Source organism: Puma concolor, chromosome A2 (assembly GCF_028749965.1).
Source record: "Puma concolor isolate L17-30 chromosome A2, mPumCon1.1.hap2, whole genome shotgun sequence".
NCBI classification, from domain to species: Eukaryota; Metazoa; Chordata; class Mammalia; order Carnivora; family Felidae; genus Puma; species Puma concolor.
This window is the reverse complement of record NC_141668.1, coordinates 3,094,188-3,121,457: the sequence shown is the minus strand read 5'-3', so window position 1 is coordinate 3,121,457 and position 27,270 is coordinate 3,094,188. Positions and strand designations below refer to the sequence as shown.

General features: G+C 45.5%; 1 long non-coding RNA gene across 1 annotated transcript; it reads left to right on the top strand.

Annotated features, from left to right (window-relative positions):
* Positions 1 to 73: 73 nt before the first annotated feature.
* On the top strand, positions 74 to 26,150 carry LOC147582924 (uncharacterized). The gene is made up of 3 exons (XR_015243708.1): positions 74 to 203; positions 22,641 to 22,752; positions 25,752 to 26,150. It is a non-coding gene; the product is annotated as an uncharacterized LOC147582924 (long non-coding RNA).
* The last annotated feature ends 1,120 nt before the right edge of the window (positions 26,151 to 27,270 follow it).

Genomic DNA, 27,270 nt, shown 5'->3' with positions numbered 1-27,270 from the left:
TTGGCGCAGCCCGAGTGGGCCGGTCCCGGGAAAGAAGGGAACGCAGAGGCCCCTCCCGTCAACACGCGCGGACGCCCGGGCGGCGCACGCGCGCGGCGGAGGGGGCGGGGCTTGCCGCCGTCCGGCGGAGGCGATGGCGGCGCGAGCCGGCCTCGGGCCACAGGGGAGCTCACGTCGCCGGCTGCTGCCCGACGGGACCCGAGGTAAACGCCTCAGCGCCTGGGGCCGAGAGAGGCCGGGTCTCGGGTGCCGGGTCCCAGCTGAGGGGCGGACGCCGGACCACGTTCGGGACCGAGCGCCACGGGCGAGCCGAGGGCCCCAGGCCCCGCCGGGGGGCTTCTCCCCTTCGCACCCGAACCCCACTTCCGCCGACAGAGGCCCGGCTCCCCTCCCCCTATAGCCTCTGACGGCGGCCCTCCGTGACGTGCGCTCTCTGACGTCATCCTGGCGGCGCCGCCGTGACGTGCGCTCTGACGTCACCTGGCGGCGCCGCGGAGCCGGCGGGAGCGTGCGGGCGCGGCTGATCGATGAGTGTGACCGGCGGCCCGGGGCGGGCGCTGTGGCGGCAGCCGCGCTGGGGCCTCGTCCGGAGGCGGTCGGGAATGGGACCCGGAGGAGGCCGAGGCCGCCACCCACTGCTGCGTCAGCCGCTGAGTACTAGGCGTTTTCGAGTCCGTGTTGGTGAAATTGGGGTTCTGAAAGCCCGGGGAGTTGTGAGAGTTCCCGCGGCCGAGGAGGCAGGCGTGACCGGCCTGTGTTCCGTCGGGCTCCGTCGGGGGGTGGGGGGCTGGGGGGCTGGGCTCCGCGGTGCGCGGCTCGCGGGCGCGTTCCCGCCTTCCCGCGCTGCGGTCCAGCGCTGTTACAGAAATAATCCACTTCCTCCTCTGGTGCACGCCCGACGGTGTGTGCGTTGTCGGTCGTGATAGCGTTGTAGGTTCGCTGTTAACTGTGGGCGCAATAAATGAGTCCAAACACAGAACCAGAATTCGCACGCCCTCTTGTTGTGTGAGAACACTTTCCTTCTTTCCTTAGCTCTCTCCTTCTTTCGTTAAAACACCCAACCAAGCACGTAATTTTTTAAAAGACTTAAAGCAAACAGGTATTTTATTTTCGAAGTTAGAAACTAACTTGCAACATTTAGCAGGAGAAATTGACCCTGCTGGGGCCTCAGTGATTCAATAAGGCAGATTATGGAAGTAAGCTATTTAGTCTAAATCTGCATTGTTTAAAATCTCATGAGCCTGTCAAAACTGCAAGGCATCCCGGGTGAACTGTGCCAAGTCCTGGTCCGTGCACGCGTGTGGGCCTCACAGCACGGCCCGGGGTCAGCAGCACACAAAAGGGTGTATTTCTGGAGTGTATTGCCAGTAAGGAAAAATAAAAACCTTTGGAGGAAATCTGATTTGGTGTGGGTGGTGGATGTTCCGAGGAAGTCTACAAGACCGGCATCTGAAGTCATCAAGGCGAATCCGTCTGCCGAAAGACAAAGTGGCAATTCAATTTGAAAATCAGCACTAAAGGGGCGCCTGGGTGGCTCAGTTGGTTGAGCGTCCAACCGCGGCTCAGGTCATGATCTCGCGGTCGGTGAGTTCAAGCCCTGTGTCGGGCTCCATGCTGACAGCTCGGAGCCTGGAGGTGCTTCGAATTCTGTGTCTCCCTCTCCCTCCGCCCCTCCCCCGCTGTTGTTCTGTCTCTCCCAAAACTAAATACAACATTTAAAAAAAAATAAAAGAAAATTAGCACTAAAACATAAAAATGATTTTCACAAAAGTTTCCTGTCTATAAGATGTTCGTGTACAAAGTTATAGAAAAAAAATACCATGTTGAGACCACTGTATTTTCTTCACAAATAGATACTTCTTATTAATTTCTGTGGCACTTAGGAGAAGACTGTTCAGGTTACTAACAGTATCTATTCATTAAAGAGACACATTTCTTTAACTTGGATGCAGGTACTAGCCTCGAATATGACACTGAGCATTATTTTTACACTTAGGCGCCTGGGTGGCTCAGTCGGTTGAGTGTCCAGCTCATGATTTCATCCCACAGTTCATGAGTTCAAACCCCAGAATTGGGCTCTGTGCTGACAGCACGGAGCCTGCTTGACATTCTCCCTCTCCCTCTCCGTCCCTCCTCTGCTAGTGTGCTCTCGCGTGCGTGCTCGCTCTCTCTCAAAATAAACTTTAAAAAAATTATGTTTTTACGCTTCTCCCAACTAACTTCAAAGCACGGTCATTTTGCTGATGAAGTCTTAGGAGGATAAACAGACTGATGCTAATTTGGAAATAGGGTAACATTTCTCATTTTCTGTTTTGCAAGTTAAATAACCTGAGGCTACAAAAAAATGAAATGTGAAATTGAAAAAGCAAAAGTAGAGTTGGGAATACTTAAACTGTACCTACTGGTGGGAATTTGAGGCATTATTTAGAAAAGTATCTCCAAGTGGCTTTTTAAAAATGCATCTCTATGTTGGGTACAACAATCTCAGTCCCGTTGTCATATTTTGTTAAACTGGTCACACACCCCTTAAAGTTAGACGTTAGCAATGTTTAGCAAACCTTTCATTTGGGCTTATAGACTACAGCATTTAACCTTTTTCATGAAAGGAAACGCTTAAGTCAGAGGCACAAAGAAGCCATTTTGTCACAGGGAAACCTGGGACCCAGATGTTACTTCTTTATGGGAAAGGTGCAGTCAACCCAGCACAGTTGCCACCAGCAGTCATCCAGCTGTTTAGTATACAAAGACTAGAAAACACAGAGACACCTGGGTGGCTCAGTTAAGTGTCCAACCCTTGATATCGGCTCAGGTCGTGATCTCAGAGTTGGTGAGTTCAAGCCCCAAGTTGGGTTCTGTGCTGACAGTGTGGAGCCTGGGATTCTGTCTCTCTCTCTCTCTCTCTCTCTCTCTCTCTCTCTCTCTGCCCCTCCTCCACTTGTGCGCTCTCTCTCTCTCTCTCTCTCTCTCTCTCTCTCTCAAAATAAACTTAAAAAATTAGAAAACAAGTAAAAAACCAAATTATCCCAAATCCCATCCCCAGAAGCAACACTTGAAATCCTTGCACTGTCCCATCCTTAGGGGCGCCTGGGTGGCGCAGTCGGTTAAGCGTCCGACTTCAGCCAGGTCACGATCTCGCGGTCCGTGAGTTTGAGCCCCGCGTCGGGCTCTGGGCTGATGGCTCAGAACCTGGAGCCTGTTTCCGATTCTGTGTCTCCCTCTCTCTCTGCCCCTCCCCCGTTCATGTTCTGTCTCTCTCTGTCCCAAAAATAAATAAAAAACGTTGAAAAAAAAAATTAAAAAAAAAAAAGTATACCGTAGTACTCTTCTGTTGCCACTTAAAAAAGGAATTGTACCTCCTTGTCAATAAATAATAGATCTGCATTACTTGATGGATACACCATACTGTTTTTTTAAATAAAATTTTTAATGTTTACTTGTTTTTGAGAGAGAGAGTACAAGCATGGGAGGGGCAGACGAGACACAGAGTCTGAAGCAGGCTCCAGGCTCTGAGCTCTCAGCACAGACCCTGATGTGGGACTCAGACTCACAAATCACAATATCATGACCTGATCCAAAGGCAGACACTTAACCAACTGAGCCACCCAGGCGCCCTAACCATACTCTGTTTTTTAGTGTACTTGAATTTAATCAATTCTGTATTGTGCTTTGTTTCCAATTTAACAATTACAGTGCTCCAATGAAGCAGTCATCTTAAAACATGCATGCGTGTGTAATGTACTATATACAGTTCCATGCTCTTAAGTCAGAAACTGTGGTCCAGACCTGTTCCCCATCTCTCTGAGCACAGTGCCTCGCACACAGTGGGTGTATTAGTCAAGAGGACTTAGGTCAGTTGTTCTCGACTATGGGCAGTTTTGCCCCCCAGGGGGCACTTAGCAACATCTGGAGACATTTTTGATTGTCATGACTAGAGGTCGGGTACTAGTGGCATCCTGTGGGTAGAGGCCAGGGAGCTGCTAAACATCTCAGAATGCAGAGGACAGCCCCGCAACAGAGGATAAACCGTGCAAAATGTCAGCAGCACTGCTGTAGAGAAATACAGTTTAAGATGATGTAGCAAATCACATTCCACCGGACTAAGACCTTGAAATTTTCTTGCACACAACTTGGTGGCAGCGTACTTCTGCATCCAACTACTTCCGTTGGCCAAAACCTAGTCTTGTGACCCCAATCTAAACTGCAAGGGAGGCTGGGAAATGTTGTCTTCTATGCATCCAGGAAAAGGAAATGGGATTGTTGGCATCCTGCCAACTTCTACCATTTTTACTTTAAAAAAAAAAGTCTACAAATTAAGATTAAGGGGGCGCCTGGGTGGCGCAGTCGGTTAAGCGTCCGACTTCAGCCAGGTCACGATCTCGCGGTCCGTGAGTTCGAGCCCCGCGTCAGGCTCTGGGCTGATGGCTCAGAACCTGGAGCCTGTTTCCGATTCTGTGTCTCCCTCTCTCTCTGCCCCTCCCCCGTTCATGCTCTGTCTCTCTCTGTCCCAAAAATAAATAAACGTTGAAAAAAAAAAAAAAAAAGATTAAGGAAGGTGATACAACATCAAACAGGGGCGGCTGGATGGCTCCGTTGGTTAAGTTTATGACTCTTGATTTTGGCTCAGGTCACGATCTCACAGGTTCATGAGTTCAAGCCCTGCGTTGGGCTCTGTGCTGATGGCGTGAAGCCTGCGTGGGATTCTCTCTCTCTCTCCGCCCCTCCCAACTTGAGTGAGCGCTCTCTCGCTCTCTCTCTCGCTCTCTCTCTCGCTCTCTCTCAAAATAAACTTTAAAAAAAAGCAGAAATTGTTAGATATTTAAAAAAAACATGTTTGCACATAGCTACTCAATAGGTATTTGTTGAATAGGGTTCTTGACTATGGAAAGGATGAATAGTGTTCTTTTAAAAAAGCAATCAGGTATTTGTTGAAGGCCTTCGTGGACACGCTGGGTGTCTTGTGTCATCTTACGCCCACCCTCAGATCTACGTTCCACCCTTCACCTCGTTCTCAGTCCCAGGACGCTGACCTGACTGGACTGTATAGTCTCCCTCGTCCTCTGCCCCTCCAGGTGACCTCGGTGAACAGGGAAACCCAACAGAGTTGAGGGGAGGGAAGGCAGAAGACTAGGCCGTTTATTTTCCAAGTTCCGCGTCAGGTTGACTTGAGCTCGCAAAGGAACCTGTTCTGTACAATTCTCTCCTTCTGGGTTCTGGCCACCTGGCCTCCTCATCCCTTTGGGCCTAGGCTCTTGCATTATCCATCTATCCTGCCTGCACCTTCGTGAGTAGTGCCCTTACAGACTAACTTTCCCAGATAGTCCTAATTTGGGTGTGCGCCTTGAGTTGCAACCCTGGCTGATACAACAGACAGGAAAACCTGATGGGGACGTTGCAAATTGTTTTCCTTCAAATAAGAGATTACATCTGCCCTAAAAAACCTGAAGATAGTTGGGATACACGAGCCTGGCGCTAGTGGAATTCAGGGTAAATGCAGCAGAGATTTAGGGAAGAGGGGCTCATGTGCCAGGATACCTGGGGAAACCTCCTTGGATGGAGTGGATAAGAAAGAAGTGATTCTCGGAGGGGGAAATCACTGACAAGGCATGTGAGGTCAGAATGCTGGCATTTCTGGGTACGAAGTTGCACATTTTAGATAAGTTCTCGATTATTTGATACAAGGAAAATTGGGGAACAGTACAAAACAAATAAGCTATGTTCAGTATATGAAGAGCCTGGATCCCCACCCCCACCCCCACCCCAACCAGAGCAGATTGTTGAATTCGAGGTATAGAATAATCCTGTAGCTGTGGTAATAGGACAAAACAGCTTACTAATTATTCAGAGTTAAGTACTCTGGGACAGGCTGGCTGTAGGATTAACTGTTGCTTCATTCATGGCCTTTGAAGTGTGTGGAAATAAAACTGTCCTGAATAGCGTTGACCATTGATGTGAAGCAGTGAACAGCATTAACCCACCAAGAAATTAGAACACCCCCATTCATAGCAGTTAAAATGAACGAGTTAAACATTCACATTTGGAGGGAAGAAGTTGTGGCCTCTCAGCAGCCACTAGCACTTTGTGACAGTCACCTTGATCGTATTGGCTTGACTTCATTCCTGTCAGTGTTCACAGGTACCAGCAGCAGGAAGGACACACGGAAGCAAAAGCGCCCTGAAATTTGGAAGATCCCCCGCAAATTGGGGCCACGCACCTGCCTGTAGGTGAGATCAAGTGTCTATCGAAGCCCTCCTCTTCGTCAGGACGATTTTGGGTGCTGGCTTTTGGGAATCTGTATTGGCTTACCTCCCCAGAGCGGGTCCCACAAGAGGGCCTCGACCGCAGTGCCCCATGCTCTTGGCAACTGCATGCAGTATGAGAATAATGGGCGAAGAGTCCAAAGCCTTCCAACGGGATACCTGCTTAGATATTTTTATAGCACTTCCAATGACACCTGAGCACCACGACCTTACTCTCCAAGCTGTTGTTACCCAGAGACTTTCCCGAGGTTACAAATGTATAACCAAAGCTCGTGTTGACTGGCATGATGGTCTAATGTTGTAGAGAGAGTTGTGTCCATCTCACGGTTCACCAACTGCGTAATAAAGACTCTGAGGACCTGGTCCTGTGCTCTGTCACACTGACAAAGATTGCCACAAGCTGGCTGTAACTTCCTGACTTGTTCCTTCTACTTAGACCTATTTTCATCTCCAAGATACTGTGACTGTGTCTCACCTCTTGAATAGAATACGCTGAGCATGAGAAACCTGAGGCCCAGAGAACTGAAGCAACTGTCCCATGACCAGTTACTAGCAGAATTTGGGCTAAATCCGTCTTCTTGGACTTTAATTCATTCTTTTAAAAATTAAAAGGAACAAGGTTTAACTTCACATATAATCGAAGTAGAAGAAAGGTAACCTCTAAAAATACCATTTATGGGATGGAAAACTGAGCTTGGCATTGATTTAAAATAGTCCACCGATACATTTTTTGCAGCTAATATCTATTCCTCCTCTGGAGTCGGCTGAAGATGAAGAGATGGTTGTTACATCTAAGTCCAAAACTTCCTGATTTTAATGTCTTGTGTCAGTTTTAATTTTCTGATTTAATTAGTTTCCTAATTAGAAGGGGTTAAATTAATTAACCTCATTATTTACTATATATTTAATGATTTCTCCCCTATTGGGAGTTACTCAATTTTCAATAATTGGAAAGCTTATGACAAGAGGGAATATTGCCAAGTTTTACACTTACTGCTTGCTGATCAGCAGCAGGAACAGGACAGGCTGAAGGGGACTTCAGGTGACCTATCAGGTACATGCAAAGGCCGTTTCCCACTTGTTTTGAAACATGGTGCACGGAAAAACTTGGGTCGGGATTCCATAATTGCTATCAACTCTGAGTGGCTATATCCTTTATTTCAAAGATATCCTGGAACATAGGATTTTATAAGAAATAGCCCTAGTTCATGACAATAAAATAATCATGAAGTTTTGGATAATGCTAGATAATTACAATGAAAAGGAGGCTTTCGGAAATTGCCACCCATATAAATGAAACACTAAAATATTCAGATTTTCCTCAGACTTTGTTAATGGACAACCTCAATGGCATTTGGGAAGACATAGTAAAATCATAGTCTAATATCCACATGGCTTGTGGAAATCACACAGGCCTGTTCCTATGTATAGATATAAGCAATTTGTGGATAACAACGTTTTAAAGAAGTAATATACAACGAAGAACACAAACGAGGCCCTATCCATACAATGGCTGAATTTTTCTTTGCCCACTTTGGAAGTACAGTCTAAGGCAGATTTGGGTAATCTGTCCTCTGCTGTGCAGAGACTAATGGAGACAGGAGGCAGCTGCTCATGTCTCCATGCCTCTTCATTGCCACTTGCACATAGCACCACCACTACCTGGGAGAAGCCCAGACCCACAAGAGGTGACGTGAGGCAAGATTGGGTGGTGGTGCAGGTTTAAACGCACACCTAACATATTTAGTAGAACGAAGTGGTCTGATCATAGGAAATTCGCTTCAGTTGAGCCCTCAGGTGCGTTGCAGCGAGGACTTGCTCAGCAGTCCAGACACACCCATAGAACGTCTGGGTCCTGTTCTAGAAGCAATGCCAACATGAGTTGTGTAGAGTGACCGAATTCACAGCGGGGAGATGCTATAGAGACTGGGATGATTGGGGAGAGCCTGGTAGAGGGCCCGAAGGGTAATAGGAAGAGGACGAAGACGTCCATCCTGCTGGGAGCGGCAGGCCTCAGCAGAGGCCTGGCCCGGAAGCAACATGGCGGGCGGCGCAGCAACTCCGGAAGTGAGGACGATGGTGTGGGCGGACCTCTGAAAGGCAGCAGCAAGCACCAGATGGAAGACCTTCAGGGCACACTGTGTAGGAAGTAACAATAATTGCCCATATTTATCATCGATCAGAATCTGTCTATTATGAGGGCTAAACTTGAGACAGTAGAAGCTGGTCTTTAATTTGATCCCGTTTGGAAAATACTGGCCGTGCTCAGTGTAGACTCTGGGTATACAGTACTCCGGAAGTGCCAGCTGCACAGCGCCACCTGCTGTGGCCCCACACTCACCGTAGCTTCTTGTTGCCTGTGGAGCGAAGTTCAGTCCCGTTAGCCTGCCTTCCATGAGCTCCACGATCACCTGTTATTCTTTGACATACACCCCATCCTTATTCCCCAGAACTGAGCACCCCAGACTTATATCTGCTACTCCCCTTCATTCACGCTCTCTTCCCACCAAACTGGACTACTTTCTTCAATCACAGCCACAACTCTCACCTCCATGGCTTTCTACAGACTGTCCATCTCTCCATCTGGAATGACCCCCTCCAATTACACACCTATGCAGATCTTACCTCCTCCTCCCATGGCCAAGCTCAAGTGCCCGTTTCTTGAAACATCTCTGAAGCCTTGAGATAGAAATATTTGTCCCTTCTATTTATGATTACAAACAAATCATGTAAGTGAAGGCTCTTTGGCACGGATCAAGGATGACTAAGCTGATCAAATATGAGAGAGTTTACCTCAACCCGTTGTAATGGCTGGTGTGATGCATGTGTGAACCATTTTCAAGGCAAGGAATACAACAGGGTAGGGAACCTAAATGTGATAGCTTACCTCCATCCCTATATCTAGATATAAAATACCAAAAAGACTTTATTTTGAAATACTTCATCATCTCACACCCCGTCCCCACGTAATCCTTCCACGACTAACTGAAACAAGTCTTATTTCCCTTAACGTGTATTTCCCCCGCTGTTTGATATGGTGCCCGATGAAGAGTGGACAGTGGACACATATTTAAAGAGTAGATGGCTGCACTTTGAATGAATTAATATCATTGCTAAGGGTTTTGAGGCACCATTAAAGACAGTCATCCTTGTGCAAATTTAAAACTTAACTCTTCTTGTGCAGTTGCTATGTTACTGGCTGTTGGGTTTTATTTTACAGATGGGGAAATGCTCAGAAAGGTTCAGTCTTGGGTCAGCAAAGTCTTTTTTTGTGAAAGGCCAGGTAGAAAATATTTCAGGCTTTATGATCCATAAAGTCTGTTTTGATTTCTTACCTTGGCTGCTGCAGTGTGAAAGCACCACGGACAGTGTGCTTACCAATGAGCAAGGCTGTGTTTCAACAGAACTTTATTTGCCAAAACAGGCAGTGGGCCAGATTTAGCCTTTGGGTCTTGGTTTGCTGACTAGGGGTGTGGGGGCAGGCAGGGGGAGGGGCAGGGCTCCAGGGTTACAAACTTGAAAGTGGAAGAAACAAAGACTGACACCCAACAGGTGTGAACTAAGCCACCAGCCTCACAGCCCCGGTCTGCATGCTTTCTGCTTCACTCTGATAACTCTCTGCTCTCCCGGGGTCTGTCTGAATGCTTGACCATCAGGAAAACAGGGAGATTAGGGCTAATTAATTAGTCCAGACTTTGAAATCCAGAGAGAAAAGGGCCTCATATTAAGTGCAAATCATCATCCTAAGTAATATGTTTGTGGCACTTTCATTAAATTTTCTCTCAAATCTTGAAAAATATGTATCTCCTGGCTGCCAACATTTTCATCTTAGTATAATTATGAAGCCTCCCCAAATAATCATTTTTCGGTTTGTGATACTCAGTGGGGCACAATGCCAGCTGCTGAGACCTGACCGAGCTGTTTGAGACTTATTAGCACGGCACAGGTGAAAATGAGTAAAGTCTTAGTGAAATTTGTTCATAGTGTATTGAATATAAATGCCTATTGTCTAGTGGCGTGCGTGGAGAAAAAAAAAGAGCACTAATCAAAAGAAGTTAAAATAATTCCGTGTCAAGATAAATATAGGGATTTAGGACATTTTCCCAAGATATTAATAAAAACCATTTTGGTTACCAAATACAAGCCAGACATTTCAACATGTGATAACTGTTTTTATGAACAACATGTTCACAAACAGAAAATGGTCACAAAATTAAGTATGTGGCTCCTTAAGTGAGTTAAATACCTTTTTTTTTTTTTCCATTTCCTAACAGGAGCAAGTATTTTGGACCTGAAGCTTAGAGCAAATCTAGGGACTATGAATCTAAAAAAGTATCACTCTTTGTTTATGGACTTCCTATTCCTGGTCAGTTCTACAGACACATTTTCTAAGATACTAAAAACCCAATGACATCAAAGTTCTAATACTCTCCTCTGTTTCCTAGGCAGGGTTTACAAGTAACTCTGAACTCCGTTTAAATCAGTTCATCGTCTTTCCTTGAACACATGCTACCCCTTCAAAGACAGAGACAGCGGGAAGTGGCTTACCAGTTCAGAGCATGGAGGCTAGAGGATGAATCAGAAAGAGAATCGCAGGAAAGAAGCAGCTGATGTCCTTCAATTGGGTGGCAGTGACTTTCTGTTATTTCGTTTGTAACAGAAGAATAGCAGAGAGTCACCTCCATGAACACAAAAGCAATTTACTTTCAGAATTCTTGGCCCAGGAACCCTCTTCAATTACTGAGTGATTTAGTAGAGTTGCGGATAATTCTAACATGTTTCTAAGTGGGAGAATTTGCTTAACCTATTTGCCTATGTGTGGCAGCTCTAAGGAATTTCACCGAAGTACAGAAAATGAGAGGAATATGCATACGGTGTTGAGTCCCGCATTCCACTGCTATGGAAAATTTGCAGAGTATTGGGTGTGTGTTATAACATCATAAACACTGAATTGTAAGTGTTGTAATTTATGGATTTTACTCCATTCGCCTACATGTTCATTAGGATCAGAGAAAGCAGGTTCATTTAGATCAGAGAAAGCAGGTTCATTTATATCCTCTTTAGCATCGGAATTTACAGATTCATCAGAGATTAGCGCACCTGAAACTCAATCCGTTGGTGTTTGCCAGTTTGCCACAGCCTGTTCTGGGCAGCACCTTCTTGGAACCCATCCTGGGAACGGTTGCTTATTTCCTGAATCATTTCAGACATAAAATGATTGAATTTCAAGGCTTCTTGATGCTGAGTGAAGATCCAAAAATGCAAGTAAAATAGGCTTTACAGGGACTTGAGCGGGGCCGTGTCAAGGTTTCCCTGCTCCATACACTAGTCTTCATTTTCTTCCTTGGTGCCCTACCATCCCCTCTTCTGTCTTACTTGACTCGGTGTTATCGGTGATCTTCATTTCTTTGGTGCTCAGATGGGAGCCATTTGGGGAAGTTGGGGTCGGTAAGGTAAAACGTGCCAGAGGAAGGTTTAAATCCAGAGGAACATGACTTCTCTCACCTTGCATCTTGCAGTAATGTTTTATTCGTAGTAATTACATATTTGTTCACATGTCCACTCCTATCAACAAAAAAGAAAAAAGAAAGCCTGCTTATTCGTATTGCCACTTAAGGTCCCTCGATGGGCCTCTATTACCTTGCATCAAGTTCCCAGACCTGTTTTTTTATTTTATTTTATTTTTTATTTTTTAAAATTTACATCCAAATTAGTTAGCATATAGTGCAACAATGATTTCAGTAGATTCCTTAATGGCCCTTCCCCATCTAGCCCATCCCCCCTCCCACAGCCCCTCCAGTAACACTCTGTTTGTTTTCCATACTTATGAGTCTCTTCTGTTTTGTCCCCCTCCCTGTTTTTATATTATTTTTGTTTCCCTTCCCTTATGTTCATCTGTTTTGTCTCGTAAAGTCCTCATATGAGTGAAGTCATATGAGTTTTGTCTTTCTCTGACTGACTAATTTCACTTAGCATAAGACCCTCCAGTTCCATCCACGTGGTTGCAAATGGCAAGATGTCATTCTTTTTGATTGCAGAGTGATACTCCATTGTGTATATATACCATATCTTCTTTATTCATTCATCCATCAATGGGCTTTTGGGCTCTTTTCATACTTTGGCTATTGTCAATAGTGCTGCCATAAACATGGGGGTGCATGTGCCCCTTCGAAACAGCATCCCTGTATCCCTAGTAATGCAACTGCTGGGTCGTAGGATAGTTCTATTTTTAGTTTTTTGAGGAACCTCCATACTGTTTTCCAGAGTGGCTGCACCAGCTTGCATTCCCACCCAGACCTGTTTTTCTCTTATTCCAGCCAATAATAATTTGGGGGCATCTACTGCTGCCTTCCTGACTTGAGTATCCCTGTTCTTACAACTTACAGCTCCACATCTGTCTGGAGTGCAGGGGACTCTTTGTTCTCCCGTGCCCTGTGATTAGAGCCAGTGGAGAGCTATGACAACCTGTGACTAGCCAGATGCTTGCTAAGGGCAAAAAAATTACACAATGGATAGGGGGAGAAGGAAGTTGTAAACTCCAGCCGTGACCACGTGACCAGTTGTAGAAGCAACAGCCTCACCCAGACTGTTCAACCAACTCCACAGCTGTGTGAGGTTCAGTTGCTATGATGAATTCCTCATCCTATCTTGCGTTTGTTCTGCTTATCTGGTTAAACCTAGATTCAGGGTCTGTGATATACAAATTCATGTGCATATACAACTTCCTGCCCTCTTTTCAGGTGAGAACAGAGAAACTTTCCTTCTGACTCTAAAGCTTTAGATCTTATCCCACCTGCATACATCCTGAATTGTGTATCACTTATTCTTTCTCTCCCTTATATATTCAACCTCTCTTTATTGGGTCTTCCAAAAATCTTTTTTTTTAATGCTTATTTATTTATTTATTTGACGGGGGGGGGGGGAGTGTAAGGGGGGAGGGGCAGAGAGAGAGCGAGAGAGAGAATCCCAACACAGGGATTGAACCCACAAACTGTGAGACAACCTAGCTGAAATCAAGAGTTGGGTGTTTGACTGAGCCACCCAGGTGCCCCTCAAAAGCTTTTAAATAAGCTCATGCTTTTATTTTTTTAAAGTTTATTTATTTTGAGAGAGAGAAGCCCAAGCAGGCCCCACACCATCAGCCTGATGCATGGCTCCAACTCACAAACCATGAGATTATAAACTGAGCTGAGATCAAGAGTCAGACACCTGACCAACTGAGCCACCCAGGCACCCTTAAACACCCTTTGTAAAGTCCAAACTCTCTGTTAGCCTGGGTCCCTGAGCGACCACAAGCAGCACCTCACAGTGGATGTGGTGTGTGAGTTAGAAAAGATTGTGAACCATGGCAAGTTCAAATGCTGCTGCAGGAGAGTCTAGCTAAAACTTGCAAGACCAGAGATACAAGCATGAACATGGACAGGTATGAAGTTGGCTCTCGATAGGTGAGGAAAAGTAGTTGGGAGAGGGCCTGCTAGCCTACAAGTGGTATACCCAAGCACCAGGATAAATAAAAGACAACCATTTCTTCCATACTTGTACCCTTCTCTCAAGGTTCAAAGTCAACAGAGGGAGCAATGAATTTGTCAAACCTGGGTTGACGCCTATCCTCTCTTTACACCATGATGCTGACAGAGGGGCTTTGAGTCTTTCAGTACCTCCAAAATAGGCAGGTGTCTCAATGTCTTGTTCCTCTATCAAGTGTCTACAGTGCTGGGTGACAATTACCCCTCCATCAGTGGGGTTTTGTCTTAGGGAAAGGAAAAGGATTCTTGTGGCAACAATAGCAGCAAACAGATTAGTGTATTTTCTCTCCCTTTTTCTACTTATACGGCTAAGCAAAACATAATCGTAAATATTTCTGTCCCTTTTTATTTAAAAAAAAGGTAATTTCACAACTAGTTTCCACTTAATATATCATGGCATGCCTCCAAGTTAATATGGATACTTCTAACCTAAAAAAAGTTATACAGTTCATATCGCGGTTCTACCATAATTAATTGAACCATAACCTGAATGCCCACTTATAGAGATAGCTCTAGTTTTTTTTGCCCCCCACAAACAACACAGCAATAAACAGCTTTGTCCTACAATTAAGAACTGGTGCTTTTACTTCTGAAAAATTGAGTACTGATTCTCAGAGAAGGATTGCTGGATCACAGAATATACACTTAATTTTGGTAGGTCCCCCTAGGTTATTTCCTCCCCAAAGTAACTTATATTTCCACCAGCAGTTTTCATTACTGTCAGCAGTGGATAGGATTGTTCATTTCCCTACACTCCCATCAACTTTAGATGTTATGCTATTCTTCACCCATCAGATTAGAAAAATGAAAAAGATTTAAGAAAGTAAACTACAGCATTTCTCTATCTGCAAGGCAGACTGGTCACCTCTTCATATCTTAATTTGCTTTTAGCACAGCAGTTATGCTCGTTTTTCATTCATGTTCTATATCGGAATGCTTTGCAAATCCAAGCCTCTTAAGAGGTCTCTGGAGGCAAGTGTGTATGTGTTTGTGTGTATGAAAGGATATATACATATACAAATAATATATATTCACACGTAGACAGGTGTGTGCCAAAGGCAGCAAGACGTGTGTGGCTGGTGAACCTAGGTTATGATATGTGGATTCTCATTTCATTATTCCCTCAACTTTTCCAGAAGCTTGGACATTTTTCAAAATAAATTGTGGGAGAAAGGCAGTCTCTCCATTTGCAAGCGTGGTATATCTTGCGTCTCTGGGTTTTCCAAGACTCAGACCTGGGCTGCCTGACTTCTTTACCCATCACTCTATGTGTCCACTGATTTCTGGCTTCCTGCCTCCCTGGTCCCTGATCTGTAGGGTGTCTCAGCCTTCGGTATTCACCTGCCTTCCAGTACCACCCACAAGCTAAATCCAAGGAGCGTCCAAAGTTTGGCAGATCTTCTCCAGCAGCCGAGCCTCTCTTTATGACTTGCTTGGGGAAGTTGCACCAAGTTATTGCACATAAGCTCCGGGCTGACCAGCAGTCCCGATTTGCCAGTAACTGGAAAGACCTGCATCCTGGGAAATCCCTCAGACTGGAGCAAACTGAGATGGTTGGTCACCAACAACTGCCTGCCCAACCTCTGTGAGAGAAAAAGTTACCCTGACCCTTGTTAAAACAGTAAGGAAGAGTTTTTCAATAGAGGAGAGAGATTGGGCTCAACTCCGAACACCTCAAAGACAACTGGGGATTTCTAGCCAAGGAGAAGACTGAGGGGTCAGGGTATGGAAACTACTAAGAGGAGGCATCAAGGATAGGGGACTCTTGCTAATGTGGCTGAAGACAGGCCAGGTGGGGAGGAGGACCTTGATGAGACGTCAAGGGTGGGTGGGGTGACCTAGCAGGATTCTTGCTAAGACCAGGCCGGGCAGACCCAAGATAGGACTAACCAAAAGGAGGGCTCCATGGATCCAGACAAAAGGTCCATAAAACAGAGTCTCTGTTGCCTCCACATTGGAGAAAGGGCCGCCAGTCAGAGTTTATAACTGAATCGGTGGCCCGAGGACTGTCACTGCCATCCGAAAGTGAGATTGTTGTTGCAGAGTGGGACAGGTGGCTCTGAGGACGCCAAGACCAAGGGTAGGAGGGCCGGCCAGTGCAGCCCTGCTCTAAGCACAACCAAGGGGGGGTAGGTAGTTCATGAAGACTTTACAGCATTGTTAGTCCCTGTATGGTTAACCCATAAAACTGTTACATGTAGCCTACCAGAATTATTGTACCCATATTATACCCAATTATTGTCACCAAGACCCAAAACCTTTTAGTGACTCCTGCAAGTCTTCCTGGCCACAAGAGAACCCAGGTCAGCCATCAGATCTCACAGTCGGGCTAAAATGTCAGGAAGTGTTTTTCACAAACATCTTCATTAGCCAACGTGGGCTTCGGATAGATTTTTTTAAAAGGGCATTTACATATCTAGGAAAATGGCCATTCAAAGAGAAGTTTTGTGACCTAAGGAGGGAAAAAAAACAGAAAACAAGAATTTTTGCTTGTAACACCATGATGGGCTTCAAAAAACATGCTTCTTACAGAAAGATATACTTATATTTTACCTGAAAAGGGCTCAGTAGTTATTCTTCGGAAGCTGTTGGTGTAGTAACTCCCCGGAGATTAACATGAGTAGCTACAACTGGTCAGGTAGGTTTAGAGTCAGACAAACAGCTGCGGGGAGCCGCAGTGGGTGGTGGGACCCCGGCAGACTCAAGTTTGATTCATTGATTGGCTTAAAAACTCCTGCAGCACATAAAGCTTAATTGGGCGCAAAGAGAGCTGGGGCCCCAAGACAATGATGACGAAGGCAACTGCACCTGCTCAGAGTTCCAACACGACCGTGGATCTTGGTGCTTGAACAAGACATCTGATTATCTGCGGAGCACAGGCTATGGTTAGAAGCACATGCCTGCAGCCGTTGAATGCACGGTTTCCTCTTTAGTTCTTGTAGACGATGCCGTTCGTTGATCTGCAGGATGGACGTCAAGCACGTGAACGCGAAAGGGTAATGCCCCCTGCCCTGTGAGAGTGGTACTGTTGTCCCCTGACGATACAGAGTCCACTTTGCCAGCACAACTTTGTGGATCTTAGCGGGTTAGAGCTTTGACAGTTCTAGAACTGACCAGGGCTAGAGTATATAGCAAAAAAGCAAGGTTTATAATACAGCGTCATCACTGAAAAGCAGGAAAAAAATCACATGGGAGAGCGCCAGTGATTTTAAGCTTTCCCATTTAACTGTCATTAGCAACCCTACTTTGTCCTCTCCTTTTGCTGCTACACGGACCAGAAGGCTAAGTATGAAATTTCCCAGCCTCTTTTGTAGCAAGCATCGGCCACGTCCTACAATTCTTGCCAGTAAAACAGAAGTAGGAGGCTGCCATGGAGGCGTTCTGGGGGAAAATCTGTGTTCCTGGTTCCCTGGTTTAGGTACGGAGTGCACAGGCAGAGCTGAGCAGAAAGTTGCCCTTCTTCTTTTTAATTAATTTATTTATTTTGAGAGAGAGAGAGAAAGAGAGCAAGTGGGGGAGGGGCAGAGAGAGAGAGACAGAGAGAGAGAGAAAATCCAAGCAGGCTCTGCACTGTCAGCACAGAGCCTGACTCGGGGCTTGAACTCACCAACCCTGAGATCATGACCTGAGCCCAAACCAAGTCAGACACTTAGCCGACTGAGCCGCCAGGCACCCCTGCCCTTCTTTGTGAGCCTTTTCTTTCTTCTTGTACACGGGCGAGGTGCTTGGATGTGCAGCAGGCAGTGTGAACACATGAGGGGCAAGCCCGCCTGCGGAGGACAGCGGGGTGCGAAGACGGAGCTGAGTCCTTGTTGGTATTGCTGTCACGACTCTAACCCAGGGCCACTCATGTGATGACCCCAGTTGAAACCACTGCTCATCGGGCATTCAGTTACCTGTAGCTGACCACCTTCTTGGTTCCCTACGATAATTTTAAAAAGGCCAAAGAACAGGGGCACCTGGGTGGCTCAGTCAGTTGAGCGATCGACTTCAGCTCAGGTCATGATCTCACGGTCTGTGAGTTCAAGCCCCACGCCGGGCTCTGTGCTGACAGCTCAGAGCCTGGAGCCTGTTTCAGATTCTGTGTCCCCCTCTCTCTCTCTGCCCCTCCCCCACTCATGCTCTGTCTCTCTGTCTCAGAAATAAATAAACATTAAAAAGAATTTTTTTAAAGGCTGCAAAATAATACACAAAGCAGCAGATGGTTGCCATAGGCATATGGCATTATGCTTTTAAATTTTTATTATAATGTACTGAAGCACGGCAGGATTTAATATTGCTAAGAGGAGTGAAACGTGACATTTTTAAATAAATATTTTTTATTTTTAAATAATTAAAAAAAAATTTTTTTCAACGTTTATTTATTTTTGGGACAGAGAGAGTCAGAGCATGAACGGGGGAGGGGCAGAGAGAGAGGGAGACACAGAATCGGAAACAAGCTCCAGGCTCTGAGCCATCAGCCCAGAGCCCGACGCGGGGCTCGAACTCACGGACCGCGAGATCGTGACCTGGCTGAAGTCGGACGCCTAACCGACTGCGCCACCCAGGCGCCCCTTTTTTTTTTTTTAATTTTTTTTTTCAACGTTTATTTATTTTTGGGACAGAGAGAGTCAGAGCATGAACGGGGGAGGGGCAGAGAGAGAGGGAGACACAGAATCGGAAACAGGCTCCAGGCTCTGAGCCATAAATAATTTTAAATAAATGGTTTCATGACCATCATGAGCTCTCCATTCTGCTGAAGGTAGTTGTTGCTGGAGGACATAATTAATCTGAAAGAGACAACTAAAAACATTTTTTTTTCAATATTTATTATTGAAAGACAGAGCGAGACAGAGCATGAGCATGGGAGGGGCAGAACGAGGAGAAGACCCAGAACCTGAAGCAGTCTCCAGGCTCTGAGCTGTCAGCACAGAGCACGACGTGGGGCTCAAACCCACCAACTGCGAGTTCGTGACCTGAGCCAAAGTCGGACGCCCAACCGACTGAGCCACCCAGGTGGCCCAAAGAGACAATTTTTTAAATTAAACTTTTTACTTATTTATTTTGAGGGAGACAGAGACAGCGCGAGTGGGGGAGGGGCAGAGGGAGAGGGAGAGAGAGAGAACCCCAAGCAGACTCCGTGCCGCCAGCACAGAGCCTGACTCAGGACTTGAACCCACAAAAACGAGAGATCGTGACCTGAGCCGAAATCGAGAGTTGGCTGCTTAACCGATTGAGCCGCCTGGGCACTACTGGAAGAGACCATTTTAAACTGAAAGATACTGAGCTGTTCCTACCGTCAAATTCTTTTTTATTAAGGCATAATATATCCACAAAGCATAAGATCAAGTAACATGCACAAGTCACACTTGTACAGCTGAAAGAATCTCACAAGGTGGGCACACCTGGGAAACGAGCAAGAATTAGAACACTAGCCCCTTCTCGTCACTGTCCCCCCAGACCACAGCTAACCACCCTGATTTCTGAGGCCCGAGAGTCATTTTCCTGTTAGTAGAACTGTGCACATGGAAAGCCGTATTCAGTAGAATTCTGTGTCTGTCAGCCTTGGCTCAAAATTCTGTCTGTGAGATCCATCCCCGTTGTACGACGTAGCACAGGCTTCTCGTCCGGTGCTGGGTAGTATTCCATGGTGAACGTGCTAATTTACCCACGGAACTATCCGCAGTTAAGGTCCTATGGCCCAGGACTATGAACTATGCTGGCTCAACAGGATGGTATGTGGACCGCTGTATCAGAGGATCAGAGCTCAGGTGAGTCCTTGGAGAGTGGTGCTGGCTGAGACCCTGCAGGCAGGAAGGACGTGTCCACATTTGCAGATGAATAGGTGCCCTCGGCAGGTGGCTGGTTCCAAGGGAATCAGTGCGGGACACTATGTGAGGGACTGGTTGATCTCCTCAGGGGACGGTGTCGGTCTGGGGACTCAGGATTGGCCTCTGCTATTGGCAGGTTGGATATCAGGCAGGGACAGTGACTAAATGCGGCTTGGTGGGAGGGAGTCTATACTGTTCTACCCATACGGAGTTGTCTTCCCTTCCGCCATGGCGTCCTCACGCAACTATTATCCTGCACTAGGCTGGCCCGTGACAGTCCCCAGCCAGTCCCCAGCTGGCTGGGCCATTCTGCCATCAGTATTTCGCTCTGTGGGGTTGCCCTCGGGAGCATGTGAAAAGTAATTTAAAAAGAGAAAGAGAGATGTTCCCATTTCGTGTGTTATTCCCTTTGGTTCATCCATGTGCCTGCTTCCACAGACCAACTTCTTCCCAATCTTCCACCTCCGAGTCCTTTAGACCCTGCTCGTGAGTCTTTGTATATTCTTACTTCGGGCCATTTCTCTTTCCACACAAAACGGATGGTTGGGTACGCCACCTAGAGCTCTGCCCATTGGGGGATATACCCTCTCACGAGCCCACCCCCGGAGCGGGGGCATGAGCAGCATAACGCCAAGGTGACCTGTCTGTGAGCCACTCTCGGCTCCTCTCATACCCCCTCCACTAGCCACGTGGCCGCGGTTTTGCGCTAAGGGGCAGGAGCTCACACGGGGCTGACAGATGACAGGGTGGTCTAGGGCACCTGCTTGTGGAGCTTCCTGGCGTTTCCATTTTTATGCGGCTTTGCTACCAAGCCCACCCAATCTCGCAGGTGCGTCTGCACGAATCAGACCACGACGGCGATACCTTGTCCTGTCGCCACTTAATGTCTCATGCTCGGATGCTCTGACTCCACTAAAGCCCTGGCACACCACAAGCTGCTTTTCCAATAACGCTTTCTGTGCAGATGGCACGACTTTGCATCAGAGCAGTTTATACTGTGACTCTTTTACTGGTGTTCACTACACAATCTGCATGGAGTCTCCTCCCATCCCAGGTATGTCTCCTACCATAAAGTTTGCCAAGTCTCGAGGCCACACAGAAGGGCTGCTTTCCCTGCCACCAGGAGTCTGGGACAGATCCCTTTCCTGCTGTTAGCCCCAAACAGGGCTGGCAGCCTCTTCGTGTCATTGGATGTAGGAATTAGAGCAGTATTCTCAAGCATAGAATATGCTGCCTGTGGCATCCAAAATACCATGCAGTTAGTTTGCTTCCCTTTTAGTGGTGGGAAATCCCAGATGCAGTAATCTTTCTTTTACGTTGGAAGGAATGTCCTGCCAAGTCCCGGACAACTGGACCCCTGACATCTTCACTGATATAGCAGTTGCCTGGATCTTCAAAGGGTTTACTTCCTGCCCTATGCGGCACACATCCTTTACCAAGGACTGGCAAATTGCCATCCGGTTCTATTAACATTCTGCATTAACACAGTGGACCGAGGTGATATTCTGATGAATACTGACGACAGCCATTCTCAATTTGGGTCCCAGGGCCTCCTTTACATTCTTCAGAATTCTCGAGTATCCCGGAGAGATTTTGTTTACGTGAGTTTCATCTATATATGTTTCCTGGAATATAGTTTTAAATGGACAAATTTCAAACACATCTGTGTATTAATCTGTTAAAAATAAAGTAATAAAGCCATTACGTGTTTACATAAATGGCATAGCTTTAGGAAAAAATGACTCTATTTTCCAACAAAAATTTTGAGGGGCATTGTTTAACATTCTTGCAAATGTTTTCAAGACACCTGGAACCTTGTATTTGTTCCTGCACACCATCTGTTGTGGTACGTTATTTTGGCTTAAGTTTACAAAGAAAATCCAGCCTCATAGAAATAGATAGCTGGAAAGTGGAGGGTGTTTTAATAGTCTTTTCAGATAATTACGGATATGTTTTTGTGATGGTATATTGAAACTCAGTAAGTGGTAGTTTCTTAAAGGTTTGTTGTAATACGGAATCTGAAGTCCTATGGTGCCCTTTTTGGACTCCGTTAGGTTAAAGCCCATTGGTCTATTTTGCCATTTGAAATAGGTCTTTTATTCCTCTCTGATTGTGCACCATCATGCACTGGTCATCGGCTCACTGAATTCTCCAGATACTCCAGGCGTCGACACCTTTCATTATATAATGTCAGAGACTCACATTTGTTAATCTCACCAGCAATCTCATCAGAAAGGTCGTTAAGTATTGGGAAGCTGTCAAGTTCACGGTGGTGGTTATGAGTTTTCCAAAATTCTAATTTTCACTCAAAAGCTCACATTTCATTATAGGCAACAAACACTGTCGGTTGTTTTGCCTGAAGTGAAGGCTCATTTCATTCATCTTGAGAAAATATCTACCAAATACCCAAGACTCAGTAATGATAGTTTATTACCTGTCAGTAGTTCCTTCAAGTAAAAATGGTGTTTCCTTAAAAAAAAAAAAAAAAAAAAAAAAAAAAAAAAAAAAAAGCGCTTTTCGTTCAAATCAAATGATCACATGCGTGCTTTTCCTTCAGACAACCATCTTCTTTCAGTGTATCCTAGAAATGCCATATGTGTACCTTCCGACTTGTAACATTGACTTTTAAAAAGATGTGTACTCAGGGGCGTCTGGGTGGTTCCATCGGTTAAGCATAGACCTTCAGCTCAGGTCATGATCTCACGGTCCGTGGGTTCAAGCCCTGCATGAGGTTCATCAGGTTCTGCGCTGACAGCTTGGAGCCTGGAGCCTGCTTTGGAGTCTGTGTCTCCCTCTCTCTCTGATCCTCCCCCACTAGCACTCGGATCCTCTCTGTCTCTCAAAAATGAATAAAAATGTTTAAAAAATTTTTAAAAAGATGTGTACTCAAAGGTCTGGATTTGATATAATTAATATATAGTTTAATCTATTGATATAATAAATTACTTATAGTATAAACATGCTATATAGTACTATATACAGTATTACTTATACGTATAATTTATTACTTATAGTAATATAATTTAATATAATTGATGCTTCCTTAGGACATTCTTCAGTGAAGCTGGCAATTTTTCCTTTAGTTTTCCTCCTGCGAGTGCATGGCGGCGAGGACTCTCATCCCACTGCTCTGATGTGCGCCCCAGTCCCCGCTCTCAGGTTTGCACACCACTGCCTCCGCACCCTCGGTGAAAATGTCAACCCAGTGAAAAAAGCAAGCCATGTCTTAGTGTTATTGTGAAAATAGCTTTGACCTCCTAGACCTGCTGGAAGGGCCCGAGGGGCGTCTCAGGGTTTGTGGACCCACACTCTGAAAACCATTCACCTAGAGGATCCAGGATCCTTCAGTCCATTTTATGACCACGAGAGGGAAAGTTAACATAGCCCCGGAACAAGAGCATAAATGTTTGCCGTTGGCTGTCCCAAGTGCCTGTTCGAACTGCTTTCATTCTCCTGTCTGATGGGAGTGGAAAACAGCTCAGGGACCAGGCCAGTGGCTGGCTGCATACCGGGTAGTGAAAGCTGTGTTAATCCACTCCAGCCGGCGTGCCAATTCAGCTGCACCTGCACGGGCTGTGCAACTGTGCTACTAATGGTTGATTAAGTTTGTGGTAGATCCCTGTCATCTGCCGGGATCCAGCTGATGTTATAGGGATTAAGTAGTGACTTCCATGTGGATAAGACAGGGAGGTGATAATCTCTGCCATTTCCCTTCAGCTGTGTTGTTGTTATTTGCTGTCTTGGCTGCCGGTTGTGGGAGGAGTTTTGGAGGCTCCCTCTTGGCCTTCCCTATCATAATAGCTTTTACCCCACAGGTCAACAGACCGATGTGGGGCTCTGCCAACTACCACAAATGCAGTCTAATCTTCTGGGAAGTGGAGAAATAACCCCTGGGGAAGGTCCACTTCTCTGGACCTTCAGAAGGTCTCTACTCTGACCTGGACCTTGGCCTCCATTTGTTGGCTGGCCTCCAATCGCTCCTGCTCCAATGAGGAGGCCATAGTAGCTCTTTGGATTCCTAAATATCAGTGTCAATTCAGACTGTGTCCAACAGTCCTCAGAAGGTCTGGATGCTTCCTTTCCTCCATGCACAGTTACCTGTGATTATAGCTGTCAGTTCTTTGGGAGAAGGACTGAGGATATTTCTGAGTACACGTAGTACTGTGTTGTAGGGTCACTCGTCACAGGCACCTGGCTTCTCTTCTCCTTCAGTCCATGGGTTCTGGGCCTGAGAAGTGGTTCAGGTGTGACGACTGGGCAGAAGACTGTGTCTCTTTTACTAGGCTAACTATCATCGGCCTCCTCATCACCCATGCTTGGTTTATTTTAAGCACATGCCTTATGCAGTGCTCTGGTCAGCTGCCCATCTATCTAGACTCGAGGTTCACTGTGTTCTTTTCACCATCTCCATAGCTCACTGCAAATTGGCCCCTCCCACCTGCCCCTATGACTTTGTTGTTTGTCACAGTAATTATGGGAGGAGCATCATATTATCCAAGAGGTGCAACTTCCACAACCATGTCCTGATATTATTTTATAGGATTTCAATAACAATTTAGCATCTACTTATTCCTGACTTCACCTTCTTCGGAATAACTAGGCTTCAAAAAAAGTACAGCGTCACTGCTCTGAGGTTAGAAGTTAACTTCATTTTTATATTAGCATGTTTCCACTCAGATAGCCTTAATTGTGCCTACATCAAACACAAACACCAGTAGTTTACTTGGGAGATCGTTTTTTTTTTTTCTGATTTTGTTTTTTTTCAGCAAATATTTATGGAGCCTAATACATTTTAGGCTCTTTGTTGGGTGTGATAGGAAAACAACAATAAAGAAAAGCTGTCTGACTTGAGATATTCATTATTCAGCCTAATGAATTGCCTATGACTAGGATAGTCAACCAGTTCATGTAGTTCATCCAGAAAGACATGGAAGGACAGGCCAGTGGTTTGTCGTCAAGATGAAAGGGTTGAGCAATGGTTTATTGCCCCGGAGCTCCTCTGAATGATAACCTGTCACCCTTGATACATGTTCTCCCGGACAAAGTCTGTGTGTATTGCCCTATGAGGATGCACCCAGAGAATAACCCATTGTTAGTGGTCTCCAAACTAGGTACATGCCCCCAGGTGTGTGTAAGGCAATCAGTGGGGGGTTGGGCTGAAAATAATGTCTATCTGTGCCCTTTTTTCCTTTGAAAAAGGAAACAAATACACTCTATCATATATAATCTGGATTTTGACTAGCAGGTTTATTCTTTTGGTTGCATGATATGTATGGAGCTTGAGACATCCTGAATGAAAAGTAAGATCTCCACCGGCTGATGGCACCTTGTTCTTTAGCTTTAAGTCTATTGTGACCTGTGATTGTTTTCTACTGTTAAGTAGATTAGATGAACAAAACAATAGATTTTTTTTTGTATATAAATAGGGGCAAGCAGGGGGCGCCTGGGTGGCGCAGTCGGCTAAGCGTCCGACTTCAGCCAGGTCACGATCTCGCGGTCCCTGAGTTCGAGCCCCGCGTCAGGCTCTGGGCTGATGGCTCGGAGCCTGGAGCCTGTTTCCGATTCTGTGTCTCCCTCTCTCTCTGCCCCTCCCCCGTTCATGCTCTGACTCTCTCTGTCCCAAAAATAAATAAAAAACGTTGAAAAAAAAATTTTTAAAAATAAATAGGGGCAAGCAGTTGTTTTAAATGTGTGGAGACTACTGTCTTTTCAGTTATAGGCTAGATACATACTTATCATCCCACCCACAATACATTGCCATTTTCTTCCTAACCAAACAGCAAGCCTAGATTTTTCTGGCCATTGTTAAGCATATGCAGAAGGTAAGCCTTCAGGCCATTCAGACTGGCTTCTCTGGTTATTTTTATTTTCTCTCACCTTTGGAAAAAATGGTTGGGAATCACATTGAGTTCTGTAAATTGCTTTGGTTTTTCCCTTACCATTAAATAATCTCTTAAGGCTGCTATGGATGGAATTGTGCCCCCCATTCATATGCTGAAACCCTAAACCCCAATGTGGCAGTATCTGGAGACAGTCTTCAGAAGGTTAAATGAGTTCATGAGGGTGGGGCCCTTATCCAACGGGACTGTGGGCTTAGAAGAGAAAGATTGATCTCTCTCTCTCTCTTTCTCTCTCTCTCTCTTTCAACTTTCCGCAAGCCATGAAAAGACCCCTCATCAGAACCTGCCCATGCTGAGACTCTGATGTCAGACTGCCAGACTCCAGAACTGTGAGGTCAATGTCTGTTGTTTAAGCCACAGTCTGTGGTATTTTGTTTTAGCAGCCCAAGGCAATGAAGACAAGGGCTTAGCTTTCAATTGTTGTGAAATCCTAATTATTTGTGTAGTAAAACATACCAATTAAGAGCATAGACTTGGGGGGCACCTGGGTGGCTCAGTCAGTTAAGCATCTGACTTCAGCTCAGGTCACGATCTCACGGTACGTGAGTTTGAGCCCCCTGTCTGGCTCTGTACTGACAGCTCAGAGCGTGGAACCTGCTTCCAATTCTGTGTCTCCCTCTCTCTCTGCCTTTCCCCTACTCATGCTCTCTCTCTCTCTCTCTCATAAATAAACATTTAAATAAATCTTGTGGTTTTGGGAAAGTTCCTTCATCTCCAGGATTCCATTTCCTCAATTATAAAATAGGGATAAGGATTCCTTAATTTTCTTTTTGTGGTAGGACCACACAGGGATATGCATTTGACACCTGGTTTGCCATATAGATTTTATGTAATAATGATGATGCCTTAATGGTTTATTGATCTCATGAAATTGTGATGGTTTGGTGGATAGGAAAAATCTTATCCCTCCCATCCTTGCAAGTAGGGTGGAATAAGGTTATGTTCTGCATTTTGATTTTTTCTCACTTTAAACTTGTAATTAATAATCTTAGTTTGGAGGCTCATGGGAGGCTCAGTTGGTTAAGCATCTGACTCTTGACATCAGCTCAGATTTGGGAGATTGAGCTTTGCACCAGTCTCTGCACTGATGGTGCGGAGCCTGCTTGCGATCCTGTCCCCCACTTGCTTTCTCTCTCTCTCTCTCTCTCTCTGAAAAAAAAGAGAATCTTAGTTTATACTTGAATCAAATAGATGCATACCTTCCCATTATAAAAAAATGTAAGACAAGCATCTTTCTATATGCCAATGATATGGCTTAATCACAAGTTGTAAGTAACTTTAGTAGACAACAGAACTTGTGTCCAGTTATTCCTAGGATGAGCACAAAGTACATTTTATAAAGATGTGTTTTAGTAGATGTCCCTTAATTTGTCATTGTGTTTATAAATCCCCCCCATGGTATATCATCTTGGTTGTATCTTTCGTACGTATCTTTTGTTGGATGGTGTATTCATTGGCTAGAGCTGCTGTAACAAAATACCACCACTAAGTGGCTTAAACAACAGCAATTTACTTTTTTCTGTCACAGTTATGAAGGCCAGAATTCCAAGATCAAGGTGTCATCAAGTTTGGCTTCTCCTGAGGCCTCTTTCTTTGGCTCACAGATGGTCACCCTTTTGCTGTGTTCCCACACGGTTTCCTTCTGTGTGTGCACATTTCTGGGGTCCTTTTGTATGTCAGACTTTCATCTTCCTATGAGGACACCAGCCCAACTCACCATAGGAGCCTCTGTTTAACTTCATCACTTTTTAAAAACCCTATTTCCAAATACAATCAT